Consider the following 21167-nt stretch of genomic DNA (forward strand, 5'->3'; position numbering starts at 1 on the left):
TTTTCTTTTTTAAAACCTTTCTTTTGAATTTATTCTAGGTTAACATTTAATAAAATACCTTGTTATTAAATCTATAAAATTTCAAAGTGAAGAATTTGTTTTTATTAAATAAGTGATTTGAATAAATGTCAATGAACAATAGGTATATTTCAGATAAAATCTTAACAAGTATTAGAAAAATAATTTCCAAATACATTTTTATTCTTGAGTAACTTCTATAAGTAGAAAAATATAACCTTTGATAGGATATGGAATACTAATTTTAAATGTAGATGCATTATTTAATATTGATAAACTTTAGGTTTACTTACAATTTGTTAAAAGACTATTTGCTAGTCGCAGTACTTCTCATTCTGTTTGTTTTATTTCCCAGTATGTACTTTAATTTATGGTCAATTTAAAGTTTGCAAGTCTTAATCTGTGATAAACTCTAGGCTTAGGTTTATGAGAACATTTATTTATGCCCTTGGTGCTAAAAGAGCTGTTTAATTATTAGGTAATACTCTTTCAAATTAAAACTTAAAGTATGCCAAAGTAATTCTTCTTAATAAAATAATTCCATTAAAATGTTTTCATTAAACTTACTAACCTATTAGTAATCTGCATGGTAGTCATCTAAGTGAACACGACGTTCACAAGGTAGCTTAGATAAAATGGCCTAAATATTTTAAATGCTATGGATCTAGATTTTTAAATGACTATATATTTCACATTCACACACACACACACACACACACACACACACACACACACACCTAAACACCTACATACCTATCTCTATTTGAAATTATGAGCATAAATTACGTGTTATTTTTTTTTTAAGGTTTAAAAGTAAAATACCAGAGGGTAAGTGGGGAGAGGAGGTGGTAGAGGACGGTAAATGGTGATAGAACTGACTCTGTGTGGTGAACACACAATGCAACATATAGATGAGGTATTATAGAATTGTACACTTGTAACCTATATAATTTTACTAACCAATGTCACCCCAATAAATCTAATAAAATTTGTAAAAATTAAAATAAAATTTATATTGATATGCCAACCTTAAGAGTGCTTAGGAAAACCTTAGAGAACCACCTAAAAAATTGCTATTGAATCCTTTCTAAACATATTTTTTTCCATGTGAAGAGAAGGAAAGGTATTTTGTTCCTGTAATTATTTTACTTTCTTCAAGTTCCCTTTCATCATAGGCTGAATCTCTAACAGGTTAGATCATTAAACAGACTTCTTAGATTAAAAAAAAGTCTAAGGTGGATGATTAGGAAAATACTTGATTCGGCAAATTTGAGATGGGCTTTGGAAAGCTTTTTATTTTTTTAGATCAATTTCCCTGAGCTTTAGTTTACTCATTTTATAAAGCATTTAAGAATACATTATTAATTTTAACTTGAACTTTCCTAATTCTTTTGCATTTTAAAAGAGATCAAGACCATATAGTTAAAATATTTATTGGAAAGCTTTTTAGAATATGTGTACCAATAATTTTACTTCAATTTCTGTCAAATTGTGATAGTAATTCTTAGTATTACATTGTTAAGAACTTTATTTTAAATTCACTTTTGCATAATGCTTTTTCCTAAATTATGTCTTGTTTTTAATTAATCTAAAACATAATCAGCCACAACTATATTTTAATTTTATAACAATTTTATTGAGCTATAATTCACATACTATACAATTCACCAATTTAACATGTTCATTTCATTGGGGTTTTTTAGTGTATACAGTTTATTTTAGAATGTTTTCATCACCCCCAAAAGAAACCTGTACCGTTAGCAGCCACTGCTTATTTTCCTAGGCAATCTACTTTCTGTGTCTATGGATATTTCATATTAATGGGATCACACAATAAAACCTACAACTATTTTTCCACCATTCTACTATTAGGTTGGTGCAAAAGTAATTGCTGTTTAAAAGGTTAAAAATAATTGCAAAAACCACAATTACTTTTGCACCAACCTAATAGGCAATTACAGTAGAAGAATGACTAGAATATCTTTTTGACTTAGGAATTTACCAGTATAATAACAGATAACATAGTATTTCTCGAGTATTCTTAATTATTTAAATTTCTTAATTCTTAAATTTCTTAAGTATTCATTCTTAAAGTATTTCTTAAAGTAGCATAGAGTAACTTGAAATCTAAAATAAAATACTATTTAGTGGACTATTCAGGACCTTAAATACTGGGTTAGTAAAGTCTATTTTCTGTATATTGTAAATCAGTTGTAATACATATATAGTTATACCCCAAGAGCCTAGTTCATCTTGCATGGAGCCTTGATTTTCACACTATTATTTTTCCTGGGTCCGGCTCAGGATAATTTCCTTACTCATACATAGTCACTTTTAAACCTATCTTGTAATAGAATTTTCCTGGTCTCTTTGTAGCCTGTTCTGAGTGACCACACAGCTCGGAGTTTCCCGGTTCTAATTTTACGTGTACTATGTCAATGTCAAATCACATGTTATGATTTTCTTTATTTAAAAAATTTGATAACTATATATGTTGTTGGGAAATTTGGCTCCACCCGCCTTGGCCTAGTTAAACTGAGTTCCCAAGTAATAAACTGAGTTTTTTTAAGCAAATAAATGTTTATTCCCTCAGAATATTCAGTGAATTTATTATGGGTAACCTTCCAATTAGGTTTATTATTGTATTTGTTTCCCAAGCTTTCTGTTCTTCAAAAAATACATAGTCCCTGAATATTAGATGATTTTATAGACTTATCATTCATTTTGGGAGGGGGCACAATAGTAGTATGTGGTAATGTAGGAAAGTGTCCTTATTTTCAGAAGATGCATGCTGAAATATTTAAGTGTGATATCAAGCCATGATATTCTGCATATACTTTCCAGTGGTTCAAAATAAACGTGTGTGTGTGTGTGTGTGTGTGTGTGTGTGTAAAGCAAGTAAACAAATAAGGTAAAATGTTAATAGTTGTTGAACCAAAGCAGAGGGTATATGGGTGTGTTCATTATACTGTTATTTTTTACTTTTCTGTGGATATTTAAAATTATTTATCATAAAGACTTACAGGAAGAAAAAGAAAGAAAGTATATATACTCCCATTCTGTAAATTATGCTCCTTTTTGTCAAGATGTGTAGCATTTAAAAATATTTGACACAAGATAACATACATAAATTATATTTATACAGTTGCTTTTATTTATATTTGTTTCTATGTTTACCTTTTATAATTCTTATATTCGTGTTTATATTCTTAAATCTTGTGGACCAAACATTATGTGCACAGTTTAAAGAATAATTATACACATGCCCAAATACTAACCTCTTAGGTTAAGCAATATAAATTACAGTTCCATAGAATACCTCTGTGTATTCCCTCTCATCTGCATGAAAGTGTCCACCATTTTTGCTTTTGTAGTAATTATTCCTGTTCTTTTCTTTGTAGTTTTACCAACCAGGTATATATTCTTAAACAATATATTGTTTATTTTTTCTCGTTTTGAACTTCATATAGGTGGAATTATATTTTGTGTATGTTTCTATGATTGGATTCTTTTTTCCATAGCGTATTTTGGGGGAGATCATCCATGTTGATGGATAAAACTGCATTTCATGCATTCTCACTGCTATATAAAATTTCACTAAATGATTATTCTACATTTTTATACATCCATTCTCTATTGACTAATATTTGAGTCATTTTTCATTCTTAGCTATTACAAATAATGCTGTTATGAACATTTTTTTGTACATTTCCCAGGGTACAAGTGCAAGAATTTCTTGAGATTATTTTCCTAGAAGTGTTTAGAAATTGGTGAATTGTAGGATATTTGCATCTTATTTTTACTAGGTTATACACAGTTATTTTCCAAGGGGGAGGTGTTCCGGTTTACACTAACACTTCCCATTGCTCTGTAGTCACACTAACTCTTGCTATTGACAGATTTTTGAATTTTCACCAATCTGATGGCTGTCAAATGGTATTTCATTGTAGTTTAAGTTCTTATTTCTCTGATCACTAGTGGGATTGAATACAGTTTGATGTGTTTCTCATAGTATTTGGCCATTCTAATTTCCTCTTCACTGAAGTGGCTGTTCAAGTTTTTTAGTTTCCTGTTAGGGGTGTTTGTTTTTTTCTTACTGATTTGTAGGAACTATTATATATATATTACAGATAGTGTATTTTATTTTCAGTTATATGTGCTACAGATATCCCATTTTGTGGCTTTTCACTCTCATAGTGGTTTTTTTTTAATTTATTTATTGGGGTGTCAACTGTTAATGAAATTACACAATTTCAGGTGTACAATTCTGTATTACATCATCTATAAATCCCATTGTGTGTTCACAACCCAGAGTCAGTTCTCCTTCCATCACCATATATTTGATCCCCCTTACCCTCATCTCCCTCCCCCCACCCCCCTTACCCTCTGGTAACCACTAAACTATTGACTGTGTCTATGAGATTTTGTTTCTCATTTGTTTCTCTTGTTTTTGGTTTGTATACCACATATCAGTGAAATCATAGGGTTCTCTGCTTTTTCTGTCTGACTTATTTCACTTAGCATTATACTCTCAAGAGCCATCCACGTTGTCACAAATGTTCCTCTATCATCTTTCCTTAATGCCGAATAGTATTCCATTGTGTATATATACCACAACTTCTTTATCCATTCATCTATCGAAGGACATTTTGGTTGTTTCCTTGTCTTGGCCACCGTAAACAAAGCTGAAATGAACGTTGGAGCACACGTGTCTTTATGTATAAATGATTTCAAATTCTTTGGGTAGATACCCAGGAGAGGGATTACTGGGTCATATGGTAATTCTATTTGTAATTTTTTGAGGAACCTCCACACTGCCTTCCATAGCGGCTGCACCAGTCTGCATTCCCACCAACAGTGTATGAGGGTTCCTTTTTCTCCACAGCCTCTCCAACACTTGTTGCTATTTGTCTTGTTGATGATAGCCATTCTGACTGGGGGGAGGTGATATCTCATTGTGGTTTTTATTTGCATTTCTCTGATGATTAGTGATGTTGAACATTTTTTCATATGTCTATTTGCCATTTGTAAGTCCTCTTTGGAGAAATGTCTCCTCAGGTCCTCTGCCCATTTTTCAATTGGGTTGTTTGTTTTTTTGTTGTTGAGTGTCATGAGTTCCTTGTATATTTTTGATATTAGCCCCTTATCGGAGGAACTGTTTGCAAAAATCTTCTCCCATTCAGTCGGTTGCCTCTTCAGTTTGTCGATGGTTTCTTTTGCTGTGCAGAAACTTTTAAGTTTCATATCGTCCCATTTGTTTATTTTAGTTTTTACTTCCATTGCCTTTGGAGTCAAATTCATAAAATGCTCTTTGAATCCAAGGTCCATAAGTTTAGTACCTTTGTTTTCTTCAATGCAGTTTATTGTGTCAGGTCTTATGCTTAAGTCTTTGATCCATTTTGAATTAATTTTGGTACATGGTGACAGATAGCAGTCCAGTTTCATTCTTTTGCACGTGGCTATCCAATTCGCCCAGCACCATTTATTGAAGTGGCTGTCTTTCCTCCATTGTATGTTTTTAGCTTCTTTGTCAAAAATTACCTGTCCATATTTATGTGGTTTTATTTCTGTGTTCTCAATTCTATTCCATTGGTCTATGTGTCTGTTTTTCTGCCAATACCATGCTGTTTTGATTATTGTAGCCCTGTAGTACAAGCTAAAGTCAGGCAGTGTGATACCTCCAGCACTGTTCTTTTTTTTCTTAAGATTGCTTTGGCTATTCTGGGTCTTTTGTGGTTCCAAACAAATCTGATGATTTTTTGTTCTATTTCTTTAAAAAATGCCATTGGGATTTTGATGGGGATTGCATTAAATATGTATATTGCTTTGGGTAATATGGCCATTTTAACTTTGTTGATTCTTCTAATCCATGAGCACGGAATGTCTTTCCATTTCTTTGTGTATTCTTCAATTTCTTTCAAAAATGTCTTATACTTTTCAGCATATAAATCCTTCACATCCTTGGTTAAGTTTATTCCTAGGTATTTTATTCTTTTTGCTGCAATTGCAAAGGGAATTGTTTTTTGTATTTCTTTTTCTGAGATTTCATTGTTAGTATATAGGAATGCAATGGACTTATGTACGTTTATTTTGTAGCCAGCAACTTTACTGTATTCATTGATTGTTTCTAACAGCTTTTTGGTGGAGTCTTTAGGGTTTTCTATATATAGCATCATGTCATCTGCAAAGAGTGATATTTTAACTTCTTCATTCCCAATTTGGATGCCTTTTATTTGTTTCTCTTGCCTGATGGCTCTGGCAAGGACTTCCAACACTATGTTGAAAAGCAGAGGTGATAGGAGACAGCCCTGTCATGTTCCTGAACATAGAGCAAAAGGCTTCAGTTTTTCACCGTTAATTATGAGATTAGCTGAGGGCTTGTCATAGATGGCCTTTATTATGTTAAGGTATTTTCCTTCTATACCTATTTTATTGAGTGTTTTAATCATAAATGGATGTTGTATCTTGTCAAATGCTTTTTCTGCATCAATTGATATAATCATATGATTTTTGTCCTTTATTTTGTTTATGTGATTTATCACATTGATGGATTTGCGGATGTTGGACCATCCTTGTGCCCCAGGGATGAACCCCACTTGGTCATGATGAATAATCTTTTTAATGCATTGTTGTATTCAATTTGCTAAAATTTTGTTTAGGATTTTTGCATCAGTATTCATCAGAGATATAGGTCTGTAGTTTTCTTTTTTTGTGTTGTCCTTACCAGGTTTTGGTATCAGGTATCAGGGTAATGTTGGCCTCATAAAATGAGTTAGGGAGTACTGACTCTTCTTCAATTTTTTGGAAGAGTTTGCATAGTGTTTTTTTAATGACAGAAGTTTTTAATTTTAATATATTTGAACTCATCCTCTGTTAAGGTACATACTTTCTGGGTCATATTTAAGAGGATATAAATATATTTTATTTGTTGAATTCTAAATTTTATAGTTTTACTTTCCACGTTGTTTTGTTTTAATTAATAGACTTTGTTTTTTTAGAGACGTTTTAGTTTTACAGAAAATTGAGCAGTATTTCTTCGCCTGCCCCTTTACCCACCCCACTCCCCCACCCCTGACCCCCCTGCCCTTTTCCCTTATTATTAACATCTGGTGTTAGTATGGTACATGTTACAATTGATAATCCAATAATGATACATTGTTATTATCTGAAGTCCATAGTTTACATTAGGGTTTACTCTGTGTTGTACAATTCTATGGATTTTGACAAATGTATAATATATCCACTATTACAGTGTCACACAGAATAGTTTAACTTCCCTGTACTCCATCTGTTTATCCCTCCCTCTCTTTCCTCAAACCCCTAACAACCGTTGATCTTTTTACTGTCTCTGTAGTTTTCCTTTTCCAAACTATTATATAATTGGAATCATAAATAATACGTAGCCTTTTCAGATTGGCTTCTTTCAGATAGTAATATGCATTTAAGATTCCTCCATTCTGTTCATGGTTTGATAGTTCTTTTTTATTGCTGTATAATATTCCACTGTATGGATGCACCAGTTTGTTTATCCCTTCACCTACTGAGGACATCTTGGTTGCTTTCAGTTTGGGGTGGTTATGAATAAAGCCACTGTAAACATTCATGTGCACATTTTTGAGTGCCATAAGTTTCAATCACTATGGGTTTTGAATCAGATAAAGGTACAATTTCACAACTAGTTGTCCTAGTACCATATATTGAAAAATCCATTTTTTTCTCCATTTCATGAAATTCCGTCTCTGTCATAGACCAACTGTCTGTACCGTAGTTCCTACTTATCCATGGTTTTTCTTTCTGTGGTTTTTGTTACCTGCAGTCAACTGCAGTCTGAAAATTTAAATGGAAAGCTCCAGAAATAATTCATTCAATTCATTCAATTTTAAAATTGTTTGCCATTTTCAGTAGTGTGATGAACTCTCAAGCCGTCTGTCTCCATTGTGCCTGGGACATGAATCATCCCTTTGTTTAGCATATCCATGCTGTATACAATACCTGCCTATTAGTCACTTAGTAGTTGCATTGTCAGAAGGTCGGTAATAACCTAACACTATGTCACAACACTTGTGTCATTCACCCCACCTCATCTAATCACACAGGCATTGTATCATCTCACATTATCACAAGAAAGATGAGTATAGTACAGTAAAATATTTTAATCTTTTAAGTTATTCACATAACTTTTATTAGAGTATATTGTTATACTTGTTCTATTTTACTAATTATCCTTGTTATTCTCTTACTGGGCCTAATTTATAAATGAAGCGTTTCATAGGTATGTGTGCTTATAGTACTTACAGGATTTGGTACTATCAGTGGTTTCAGGCATCTCCTACACTAGGGATCTTGGAGCATATCCCCAGTGGATAAGTGGGGACTACTATACATGAAAGAATCTACTGGGAGGTTATTCTATTTCATTTGTCTGTTTAATTCAGTAAGAAATACCTTCTGTCTTAAATATTATAGCTTTATTAGAAGTCTGGTAGTCTGGTAGGGCAAGTTCCCCCACTGTAATCAGCTCCTTCCAGAGTTCTTGGCTATTCTTGACCCTTTGCACATCCATGTCAGTTTTATAATCAGCACATCAAGTTGCACAAAACGTCTTGTGGAGATTTTTATTGGAATCCATTGAATTTGTAGATCAGTTTGGGGAGAATTTATGGATTTTGAATCATTTTATTTCATGCATGTGGTATATCTCTTGATTTACTTAGAGGTGTTTTTGTTTTGTTTTGCTTATTTTTAAAATAAAAAATTAAATTATTTTTGAAACTACTTTTATTTTAATTGGGTGAGTTTTTAAATGTTAAATTATTGTTAAGGAAACATAGATAAACACAACAGATGAAAGTGTGACTTTGTATTGTTTCTGAAAAGAAGTTATCTCTAAGGCCTTCATCCTGGTAATACAGTCGACCCTTGAACAGCCTGGGGGTGAGGGACACCAATCTCCCAGGCACTCAAAAATCTACATATAACTACAGTCTGCTCTCTGTATTTCCATCGCGAGAGTTGATCCTTGAATGAGGGTTTGAACGTCATGGATCAATTGAACTTCAATCAATTGAAAAACATTTACATGTAAGTGGACCCTCAAAGTTCAAGCCTGTGTTATTTAAGAGTCAACTGTAGTTCCAAATACAGGAATATGGAATTAGTGTGTATATATTTCTAAGCAGTGAAAAGCTTCCATAATAGATATGGAGCTACTTGGCCATGTTTTGTTTTGGGATTTTTTTCCCCCAGGGTGTGGATCTTGGCGGGGTGAGATGGGGGTGGGGGGGGTGATAATGAACTTTCATCATTATTCATTCATTCAAAAATGTCACAGTGACTTTTGTAGAATTTAACATGTTAATTCTAAATTTTATATGGAACTGCAAAGGATCAAGAATAGCCAAAAATGACAAATATGTGTCAGGCACTGTTTAGCTACTATTGCTATATCAATAACTACATCACACAAAAATCTCTACCCTCAGAGAGTTTACATTCTCATGGAGAAAACAGTCAATAACAGTGATAAGTTAGTAAATTCTATAATATGATAGAAGGTAATAAATGTTACAGGGAGACAAATGAGCCAGATAAGGAGATGAGGCCAGTGTCGGGGTGCAGTTTGAAATTGAACGGTTGGGGAGCCTTCATTGAGAAAATGACATTTGAGTAAAAACTTGAGGGAGATAAAGTATCAAGCAGAAGTGACACGTGGATATTTGGAAGACGAACATTACAAGTAGTTGGGCGAGCCATTGCAAAGCCTCTGCAATGAAAGTTTTCTTTGGTGTGTTGGGGGAACAGCAAAGTGACACATTGACTTAGGAGAGCTGAATGAGGGCTAGACCATAAGAAGATGAAATCAGCACGGTTAGGAAAGTGGGAGTGGTGGGCCAATAGGCATTCTTTTAGGCATTGTGAGGATTTGGGTATTTATTCTAAGAGAATAGGGAGTCATCAGAGAAATAATTTGATTCATAACTGGCTTTAAAAAGTTTACTCTGGCCACATTTGAGAATCAGTCTAGCAGGGCAAGAGTAAAGCAGGAAGACCAGACTGAGGCTATTATAATCATTCATGCAAATAGTACTGGAGGTAGTAAGAATTAGTCAGATTCCTGGTAATTTTGAAGATACAGGCCACAAGATTTATGACAGATTGAATATGGGAGTGAAAGCAGTAGAATTCAGAATGATTCCAAGGTTTTTTGCTTGAACAAAAATTTTGTTTGAACAAAAAGAGTTGCTTCTACCTGAGTTGGAGAAGACTGTTGGTGGAGCTGGTTGGGCGGGAATGGATCGGGAGTTTGGATCTCCTCTACATCCAAGTGGTTATATTGAGTATACAGTTGTTTATATAGGTTGGGAATTTGAGAGAGAGGTCTAAGCTAGAATGTGGGAGTTATCAGTGTATAGATGGTATTCAAAGCCATGAGACTGAATGGGGTCTTCAAGGGACTTTCCAAAGGAATGAGTATATATAGAGAAAAGAGGGAATCTGTGTTAGTTTTCCATGGTTATTGTAACAAATTACCACATACTTAGTGGCTTAAAACAGTAGAAATTTATTCTCTTATAGTTCCGTGGTTAGAAATTTGAACTAAGTCTTATAGGACTAAATCATGCTGTCAGCAGGTATTTGTCATTACATTTGTCATTACATTTGTCAAGGTAATATTCACAGGTTCCAGGGATTAGGAATGGAACATCTTGGGAAGCCATAATACAGCTTGCCACAGTCTGTCCTCTCGTCCCCAACGATTCATGTCCCTCCACATGTAAATACAGTCACCTATCCCAACATTCCTGAAAGTCTCAACCCAGTATGCATCAACTCAAAGTTCGAAATTTCATCTAAATATTAGCAGCTCATAAATCCCAAATCATGTATGGGTTATACTCTAATTATGACCCGTTCTGGGACAAAATTCCTCTCCATCATGGAGTTATTAAGTAAGAAAACAAGTCATCTGCCCCCAAAATACAATGGTGGGATAGGTATAGGATAACAGAGATATTTCAAAAGGAGAAAATGGAAGAAAGAAAGGAGTTACTAGTTGTAAGCAATTTAGAAATCCAGCAGTGAACATTCCATTAGGCTTTGAGGCCTAGGAGTCATCCTCTGTGGCTTGAGGCTCTGCCCTGTGGGTCGGATGCTCCACCCTGTGAGTCACCCTTCCTTTTCTTGAAGGAGATAAGGAGTTTTATGCTGATAGAATTTTGAGAGTCTGACAGCCTTCCTTCATTTCATCCTATCCATGCCCCTTTTGATCCAAGCAGGCAGTGTTTCTGCTATCACTTTCTCAAAAACCTTGTGAGTCTCCTGTATATGTCACAGGAATTTATACCATTAGACAAGAAGATTCTCCACAGATCTTGCCTGGATAATCCTCTCTCTCTTCCTGGCCTGTATTGAGATGGTTGAGGAGATCCATTAGTCATACACCTACCATGTTTCCCCGGAAGTAAGACCTAGCCAGACAATCAGCTCTAACGCTTCTTTTGGAGCAAAAATTAATATAAGACCTGGTCTTATTTCACTATAATATAAGACCGGGTCTACAATATAATAATAAATATACTATACTATACTATAATATAACATAATATAATATAATGTAATATGATAATATAATGTATATAGTATAATGTAATATAATATATAAATATAATATAACATAATACTGGGTTTATATTAATTTTTGCTGCAAAAGACGCATTAGAGTTGATTGTCCAGCTAGGTCTTCTTTCCGGGGAAACAGGGCATTAGTTTCCTATGGCTGCTATAACAAATTACTACAAACTTGGTGGTTTAAAACAATAGAATGTTCTTTTATGTTTCTGGAAGACAGAAATCCAAACTAAGTCTTGCATAGCTAATGGAAGATTTCAGCAGGGCCTCATGTCTGCCAGAGACTCTAGGGGAGAATCTATTCCCTTGCCTTTCTCAGCATCGAGATAGAACTGGCTTCCTTCCTTCATAGCCTCCTTCCTCCATCTTCAAAGCCAGCAGGGTACTATCTCCTCCCTCTTACTCTGCTTCCAAGGCCACCTTCTTCTATGTGAAATCTCCCTTTCCTCCCACATGTAGAAACACTTATGACTGTATTCAGGGTTCATACAGATAATTCAGAATGATATCCTCATCTTTAGGATCCTAAGTTAAGATCCTTAACTTATTCACATCTTTGAAGTCTTTGTCATATAAGATAACATGTATAGATTCCAGGGATTAGGCCATGGTATCCTGAGGAACTGTTATTCAGCCTACCACAAGGTCTAAGGACTGATTCCCAGGGCACACCAACATTAAAAGGTTGGGGAGAAGAAGAGAAACCAGCAAAAGAGACAGAGAAGGAATAATCAAGGAGGCAGAAAAATAGCCAGGCAAGTGTGGTATCGTGGAAACCAAGTGATGGATATGTTCTAAAAGGAGGAAGTGACCTACTGATTCAGATTCTGCTAAATCTAGGAAAGCTGATGAGTGATAATGTACTATTGGATAGTTAGCCACAAGATGGTCATTGGTTATCTTGGAAAGCAGTTTCGATTCATTAACTCTTTAAGTGCAAAAGATCCTTCCTAGTGGTCCAAATAATGAAAATGGAAAATTATTACAGTAACATGAAATAATGATTTATTTTATGAACAAAATCTCTTGATGGGCTGGGCCCTGTCGGGCTTTGTGGGGTACCTACCACACTAGGGGTTCTCACCTTCTCTCCTGTTCTCACATTTGCAGTGGGGATGCCATGTGACTCCAGAATGGAGCATAGACTGGGACTGCTTCTCCTCATTAGCAGCTTTTTCGTGTCCCCCTTCTGCTCCTGCCTCAGCCACACTGGAAGAACTTGAGAAAGGACATTTTCTCTACCTCTGCCTCAGTCTAGGTCTTGACATGAGGATTTTAAAACAAAAAGACTTGGGAGATTTTTTTATGTATTTTTTTAAAATTTCATTCTAAACCATAGCTCTTCTTAACTGCTGTGCCTTTCTGAGCTTTATCTCTAATGACTGTTCCTTCTCATCTTTTGTGTACTTCTAGACTTACTCTTATGAATTCTCTTTCAGTTCTCCAGCTCTCACTTTACTGGATCCACATCTATTTTTTATTTTACCAGGCTGAAACTACCCTTATGACAGTCTTGTGACCTCTCATATTCAACAAATATTTGTCTTTGTCGTTGCTGCTACCATTTTCTATATGACCATTTCTAATATTCTATTGTGATTTTTTTTCTCTTTTAATTTTGCCTACATTCCTTTTCAAAAGAAGTGTACTCTGAAATTTTAACTACTACTTCCTTCACTAGGTTATTTATTATCACTATACTAGCCACACATTCTTATTTGACAAAGGCAGCATTTAGGTGTCTATGTTGTAATGAATCTAAAGTGTAATTGCTTGTATGAGGTCTGACAATTAAGTTTGCAAACTTGTTGCAATGATGTTTCTAACCTTTTTTGATATCAAAGGGATTATTCATTATTAATTTGTACCAACTGGAGAAACAATTAACCAAGATAACTATCTGGAAGTGCTGAAAAGGCTGCCATGTGGAAAAGTTAGACAACCTGAACTTTTCACCAACAATTCATGGCTCTTGCATCAACGCACCAGCTCACACGGCACTGTCTGTAAGGGAGTTTTTAGCCAGTAAACAACTCTATTGGAACACCCTCTCTACTCACCTGATCTGGCCCCCAATGACTTCTTTCTTTACTTGAAGATAAAAGAAATATTGAAAGGAAGACATTTTGATGACATTCAGGACATCAAGGATAATACGACGGCAGCTCTGATGGCCATTCCAGAAAGAGTTCCAAAACTTCTTTGAAGGGTGGACTAGGCACTGGCAACAGTGCATAGCTTCCCAATGGGAGTGCCTCAAAGGTGACCATAGTGATATTCAGCAATGAGGTATGTAGCACTTTTTCTAGAATGAGTTCGCGAACTTAATTGTCCAACCTCGTATTTTTTTGGAGAATGTCTATTCAAATACTTTGCCAATTTTTTAATTGGGTTATTAGTATTTTTATTATTGAGTTGTAAGAATTTTTAAATATATTTTACATAAGTTGCTTATCAGATATATGAGTTGCAGGTGTTTTCTCTCATTCTCTGGTTGTCTTCACTCTCGTTATAGGGCCCTTTGAAGCGCAAATGTTTTTTATTTTGATGAAGTCCAGGTTTTTGTTTGGTTTTTGCTTGTGCTTTTAGTGTCATATCTAAGAAACTATTGCCTAATCCAAAGTCATGAAGATTTACACTTATGTTTTCTTCTAAGAGCCTTATAGTGTTGACTCTTAAATTTAGGTCTTTGATCCATTTTGAGTTAATTTTCACATATGATCTGAGATAGGTGTCCAACTTTATTCTATTACTTGTTGATATTCAGTTGTCCCAGCACCATTTGTTTCCCACGTTAAATTGTCTTGGTACCCTTCTAGAAAATCAATTGACCATAAATATGAAGATTTATTTTTGGCCTTTCCATTCTGTTTTATTGATATATATGCCTATCCTCTTGCCAGTACCACACTATCTTGATTGCTGTAGCTCTGTAGTAAGTTTTGAAATCAGGAAGTATATGACCTCCAACTTTGTTGCTCTTTTTCAAGATCATTTTGGCTATTGTAAAAATAATTTTTTTTTTGTAGTAAAAAACATAACATAAAATTTCATCTTAACCATTTAAGTGTACAGTTCAGCACATTCAATTGTTGTGCAACCAATCTCCGGAATTCTTTTCACCTTGCAAAACTGAAGCTCCATACCCACTAAACAACTTCCTATCTCTCTCCTCCCGGCCCCTGGTTCCCACTCTCCTACTTTCTGTTTCTATAAATTTGGCTACTTTAGATACCTTATATAAGTGCAGCTAGTTTGGGAAACAGTCTGACAGTTCCTTGATCATACAGTATTTGTCTTTTTGTGACTGGCTTACTTCACTTAGCATAATGTCCTCAAGGTTCATTTATGTTGTAGCTTGTGACAGGATTTCCTTCCTTTCTAAAGCTGAATAATATTCCATTGTATGTTTTGGCTATTTTGAATTCCCATATGAATTTTAGGATTACTTACCAAGTTCTGCAAAGAAGTCAGCTGAGATCTGGTAAGGATTACATTGAATCTCTAGATTCTGTAGCTCAATTTGGGGAGTATTTCTATCTTAACAGTATTAAGTCTTTCAACCCATGAACCTGGGATGTCTTTACATTTATTTAAGTCTTCTCTTACTTCTTTGAGCAAAGTTTCATAGTATACGTTTTTCACTACTTTTGTTAAATTTATTCCTAAATATTTTGTTCTTTTTGATGCTATTGTAAATGGAATTGTTTTTCTTAATTTCATTTTTGGTTTGCTCATTGCTACGATATAGAAACGCAATTGATTTTTGTATGTTGATCTTGTGTCCTGCAACCTTGTGGAATTCATTTATTAGTTCTAGTAGTTTTTTGGTGAGTTCCTCAGGATTATCTATGTGCAAGTCATGTCATCCACAAAGTGAGATCGTTTTATAATACTATGTTTAAATACATTAACTCAACAGACGTATTGAGGGCTTTCTCTGTGTCAGCACTGTGTTCCATGTTGGGAGATAAAAGGCATAAATTCTGCTTTCATGAAGTTTGCAATATAGTTAGGGACAGATCTTGAAACCAATAAGCACAGTTCAGCATCATAAATACTGTGATTGAGAGATATATAAGGTGTTACGGTAGCACAAAGAAGGGCTACTACACTGGGGGGGAGTTAGGAAAAATTCCATACATGAATTTATACAGAATTCTGGACTATGTTGTAAATAAGTAGCCACGATTATCATAACTTGTCATTTCAAGGCCAAAATGATCTTGGATATTTAAAAATTATTGTGTAGTACTTGAGTGTTGCGTCCTGCACAACACAAACCGTGGGAAGACGAGGGAGGCGGCGAGGGTTAAACTATCATAAAGAGACAGAGACTCAAAAATAGTTAAATCACAGAGGACCAAGGGACTCACAGCCTCAAGGGACTGGAGCCCCGAAGGGTCACCATGGGTATTTATTGATTTTTCACAATAGACATCACATGATTAGGGGCAGGGTCTGCGAAACTCTTACACCACACAATAATCATTCATTCCAAATCCCATAATCGTCCCAAAGCAACCGATGCATACCATCCCCCCAAATGACCAAGGTGTGGTGCATACAATCCCTGGGGGAACAAGTCTCACAAGATAAGATTATCCCATGAGCCAAACAGGAGGGGCGAGATGTTATTGTTCTAATGGGTCCATTACACCTGAGGGTAAAGGACAACAGTTGAGGCATGTGTCAGCAGCTTCTCAGAAGAGGAGGGGCACAGCTACCTCCTAACTTTACATTAGCTCATGGGGGTCCTAGGGGGGTCCCGTCTGGCTTAGGTTGTTTCTCCTGTGAGAAATCTTACCCATCTTTGACTGCAGACCCTGCTTACAAGGACCAAACATGGAGACTTAGAGTAGCATAAACTCAACCCCAATGAGGGACAATCCCACAGGGTCACCTTTCCCTAAGGAAACATTGGAGGAGACAGACTGCTAGGTTGCTATGTGACTACACTTGAGCTTTTTAGGTCTATCGAAATTTAAGCTCATTTGCATTAATAGTAAGACAACACATCGAGGTTTCAAAGTATATACAGATGTTCGATTTTGTAGTAAATCTGTTGCTATAAAAGCATAGGATCACATTTGGCAAATTGCTATTGCATATCCTGGCAGTTTGTTAAGAACTAAAAACTTTTAAAACTAACTGGTGTTTTGATAGATTAAGTTCAAGGCCACCTTTTGTTTAAATGATGTTTTGTTTTCTGTAATTAGACCATGCTAGGTGAATTAAGTATGTAATTAAAAACAGAAGGTTTGGCTAATTCAGAGTAAATGAATACAAAATACAAGGTCATTATCCATCATCTCCAGTGAGACTCCAGATGAACAGTGCACATGGAACTATTTATAAGACATTTTGCATGGTCAGAGCTCCTCTAGGTTGCTGTCCATGGCACAGTTCACAGACTTTCAAAAAAATGTACTTATACTCATCTGAATGAAAAAAACAAAAAATATTAGACTCTAATCCTCTATTCTGAAAAAAGAGTTAAAAGATACTCCTTCTGCTTCAAAAGTGAACATTTAATATGTTTGGCACAATGATTTCATGGTTAGAACTCTGATGACTTTTGAGAGTTCTGAGTCTCAGTTGTTTCCCCTTTCACACATCCTAGAGATGAGCAAGTAAAACATTTCTAGGTTAATCTGTTTCCTCAATACTTAGTCACAGTGGGTGCCATGGGATGGGAAGTCTGGGAAGAGTTTTCTTTAGAATATTTTTTCTTTTTATGTTTCAGGAATGTGGTGCTTTTAGAAAATAGGTGTTTCATTTAGCAATTTGATTTATGGAGAAAATTAGAATTGCTTACTGGAAGCACGAAGCTTAAACTTCTCTTAGAAATCCCTGTACAATTTGGCTCTTGGTGCCTCTCCAGAATTCTTCTCAAAGTTCTCCCTTCTGCACTATCTGTTCTTCAGTTTTACTGAAGTTGTCTAGCGTCACCATGACCCATGCGTGTCATGACTGTCGTGTTCAGCACTGGATCCTAGCACCAAGAGTGGTTTTGGCTAATAATCATTGCTTAAATTTTGTTCAGTGAAATATTTGGTGAGTAAATGCCACAGATCTATAATTTAAATTAGATTTAAGTAAAAAGAAACACATACATCAAAAATCTACTTTCCGCTAGACACTGTACTAGGCAACAGTAAAACAAAAATAATATCTCTTAATCTTTCATCTCAAATAGTTTAAAATAACTAAAAGGCCTTTCTTCCTGAGTGTATGTTGTTATAAAACTTCTTAAGCTAACTATTGATCTGGGATATAAGATCTATGTTAATTTCCTAAGCTAAGCCAGTTAAGTAGTTAAGGAGCCCATGCAAACAATTATAATGCAGTAAGGTCATTGTATAATGGAAGAATCTTCAAAACTGCAATGAAGAATGTACAAAGAACACCAAAGTCTACCTGATAAAGGATATGCTGTTAAAAATGCATTTAAACAGATATCTAAAAATGGGTAAGAATATACCAAGGAGAACAAGTGAGAAAATGGTGTTATAGCATGTACAGAAGAATTGGGCACAGGAAAACTTGTTCAGTATTGCTGGAGCATAAAATTGAGTTGGAAAGTGGTGGAAAGGAGAAAGGAGAGTGGGCAGGTACACTTACGCCATACAAAGAAGTTGAGAGTTTAGCTTAACAATTGAGAGCCACTGAAAAATTATGATGAACTGGTCTCTAGAAACTAGATTGCATGGGATTGATATTAGAGGTAGAGAAATCATTAAGGAGACTGTTGCAGTATGACATGGTCCAAATGAGACAGAAATGAGCTAAGGTACTGGAATGGATGGAAAGGGACAGTTTTGAGAGAATCTCTAGTTCTTAGTGCTTAAATCTGGAAAGTAAGGGAGAGGAAGAATCTCAGATGATCCCCAGATGTTTTCCTTGAACAACTATCTGGGTGAGTGATGCTAAGTTAAGGAATAGTGACTTTTTAAGGGGGAACATGATGAATTAGCATTGGACTCATAAACATTCAGAAAGAGCTGTTCCTCAGACATATCCAGAATGGGAATACCACAGAAATACCTGTCTGGGCTAAAGATTCAGAATCATTGCTCCCTATCATTTAATACAATTCTAACTAAAATTGCACTTTTTTTGGTTTCTTTTTGCCAAACGTGACAGTGTATTTCTGAAGTTCACTTGGGTGAATAAACCCAAACCAAAACCAAAACGATGTAATGGGAATTACTTGCACGAGCAAATATTAAAACATTTCCAAAACCACAATAATCATAACAACTAATTTTTAAAAATCAGAATATATAAAAGTGGAATTTTTAATTTTAGGAAAAGAGATATTCAATAATATCTATTATTGAATGTATTGAATCTGGTGGTGTTGTAATTATCAAAATGGGGGGGATTCCTTATGGATTAAAAATTAACTGAAAGTAGAATAGTAATAGGAAAAAATTAGGTGAATATGTACATAATCTTGATGTGGGGATGACTTTTTAAATGTATGATAGTAAAGGCAGAAACTACTCTTTGAAAGGGTTTGATTTGACTATATAAAGACTTTAAGTTTCTGCACAACAACAAAATCAACTAAATTGACAGACAAATAAATTGGGAAGAAGTATTTATAATAGGGTTCCACACCCTTAATATAAAAAGAGCTCTTCCCAATTAATGATAAAAAGATTAACTTCCAATATTGTGCCAAGAAGGAGGGGAGCACATATAAATTTAAACTTTCTGAAGAGCAATTTGGCGATATGTATCAAAAACTTTAGAATGTTTTCATGTCCTTTTGCCCACTTCTAGTAATGTAAACTAAGGAAGTAGATATGTGCAAGAGATAGTATTAAGGGTATTTTTGACAGCATTGTTCAAGTACAATTGAAAACAATTTATATGTCTTGAGACCCACTCCTTGAAACTCACCACTCACCATTCCTAGGGTGCTGCTCTCATTTTCATGGTCGAAGGTGGAGGCATCTCCATTCCAGGCAGCAGAATGGAGTAAAGGATGAGAAAGGGCGTGCCCCAGCCATCTTTTCAGGAAGGTGCCCAGAAACTGCCATATGATACTGGCCAGTACTTAGTGTCATGGCTACACCTCGCTGCCAGAGAGACTGATGTTGTCTTTATTCTGCAGGGCCATGTGCCCAGCTACAAATGTTATTTCTATGGAAGAAAGATAGAACAGAGACTGGCAGACAGCTACAAGTCTGCCGCACTACCTCTCCTCTGCATTTGCGTCTTCCATTTCTTAGTTTAGCCCTTATTTTGAGTGCACTTACTCATTGTGTCTCTACTTCCACAAACTGTGTGTTCAATCTGTAGACCATCTAGGTGAGTCTTTGACTACTTTCTCATGCCCGGGAGCTGCATATCTACCTTCAGTGTCAGTCACTAAATTTTCAGTCAGTATGTCATTCTTTGAGACATGATGCGTTTTTCCTACCCAAATATGGGAAATTAGTTACAGTGCCTAGAAGATGAGGTTATTGCTACTAAACATTACCAGCTGGTTTGTAACATTTGGAAGTAGAAAAAGAATCAACTCTAACTCTTCTGTTCTTCCTTTCCACTCCCTCCCACCCTACCCAAGTAACTAGGAAACACTGTCAGCTTTGTGCTGCATTGTTTAGGAGAACTTAAGAACACAGAGCGAGCCGTCCTTGTACCATTTTCTGTCTTTTAATGCATTTGAGACACTGTACAAGTTATAGGACTGTATCTGAATCCCATCGTCAAGAATCTTTCTAGTTTAAAACAAAAGAAGCATGTGTGTGCCTTCTATGTTAGGGATATACTTTTTCAATATTTTACCTCAATAAAACCACTGCACTTTTGCTAGCCACTCTGTCTACACAGATCATCTGGTAAAACCATGACAGTTATCTAGCTTGTTTTCAGTATTTCACAGCTGTCACTCATCGACTGGTCTGTGCCAAAGAAGGAGAGAAATGAGAGAGGGGAGTGTGAGAAGGAAACACTATCATCTTTTTCAGTTTTGTAATTTTTCCCCCCAAATTATTCAGTGTTAGTAAGCTATGTATATAGAGAAACTCTAGTATTCCAAAAATTATAGCAAAAGTTGTACCAAATTTCCATCAAAGTTATTAGCTGTCACATTCAGTAGGAGGCATGAAGGACATAAATCCTCCATTTTCTGAATGAGCACACAGATTATATAAATTAAGTAACTTTGCTCATGATTACACACCTAGTGAATGTTGAAGCTGGAATTCAAATCCACGTCTACTTAATTCTATTGCAGGACATTTGATTCTGTCCTAAATGTCCATGGAGACATTTGGTCCATGCTAAAAGGTCCTTGATATTTAAGTCCCACTCTTTTGCAATATTTCAACCCTGACCTAACACAGTTACCAGTTGGGCTACCGAGGCAAGAAGAGTTATTATTGGCAACACAGACACAACACAATTATTGGACCACTGAAGCATGATAATATGTTTTATGTATTAATCCTATAAACCAAAAGTTACGTTGTGGGCTATTTGAGCCCAGGGACGTTTTCTAAGCA

The sequence above is a fragment of the Rhinolophus hipposideros genome (genome assembly GCF_964194185.1).
Source record: "Rhinolophus hipposideros genome assembly, chromosome: 13".
Lineage (NCBI taxonomy): Eukaryota > Metazoa > Chordata > Mammalia > Chiroptera > Rhinolophidae > Rhinolophus > Rhinolophus hipposideros.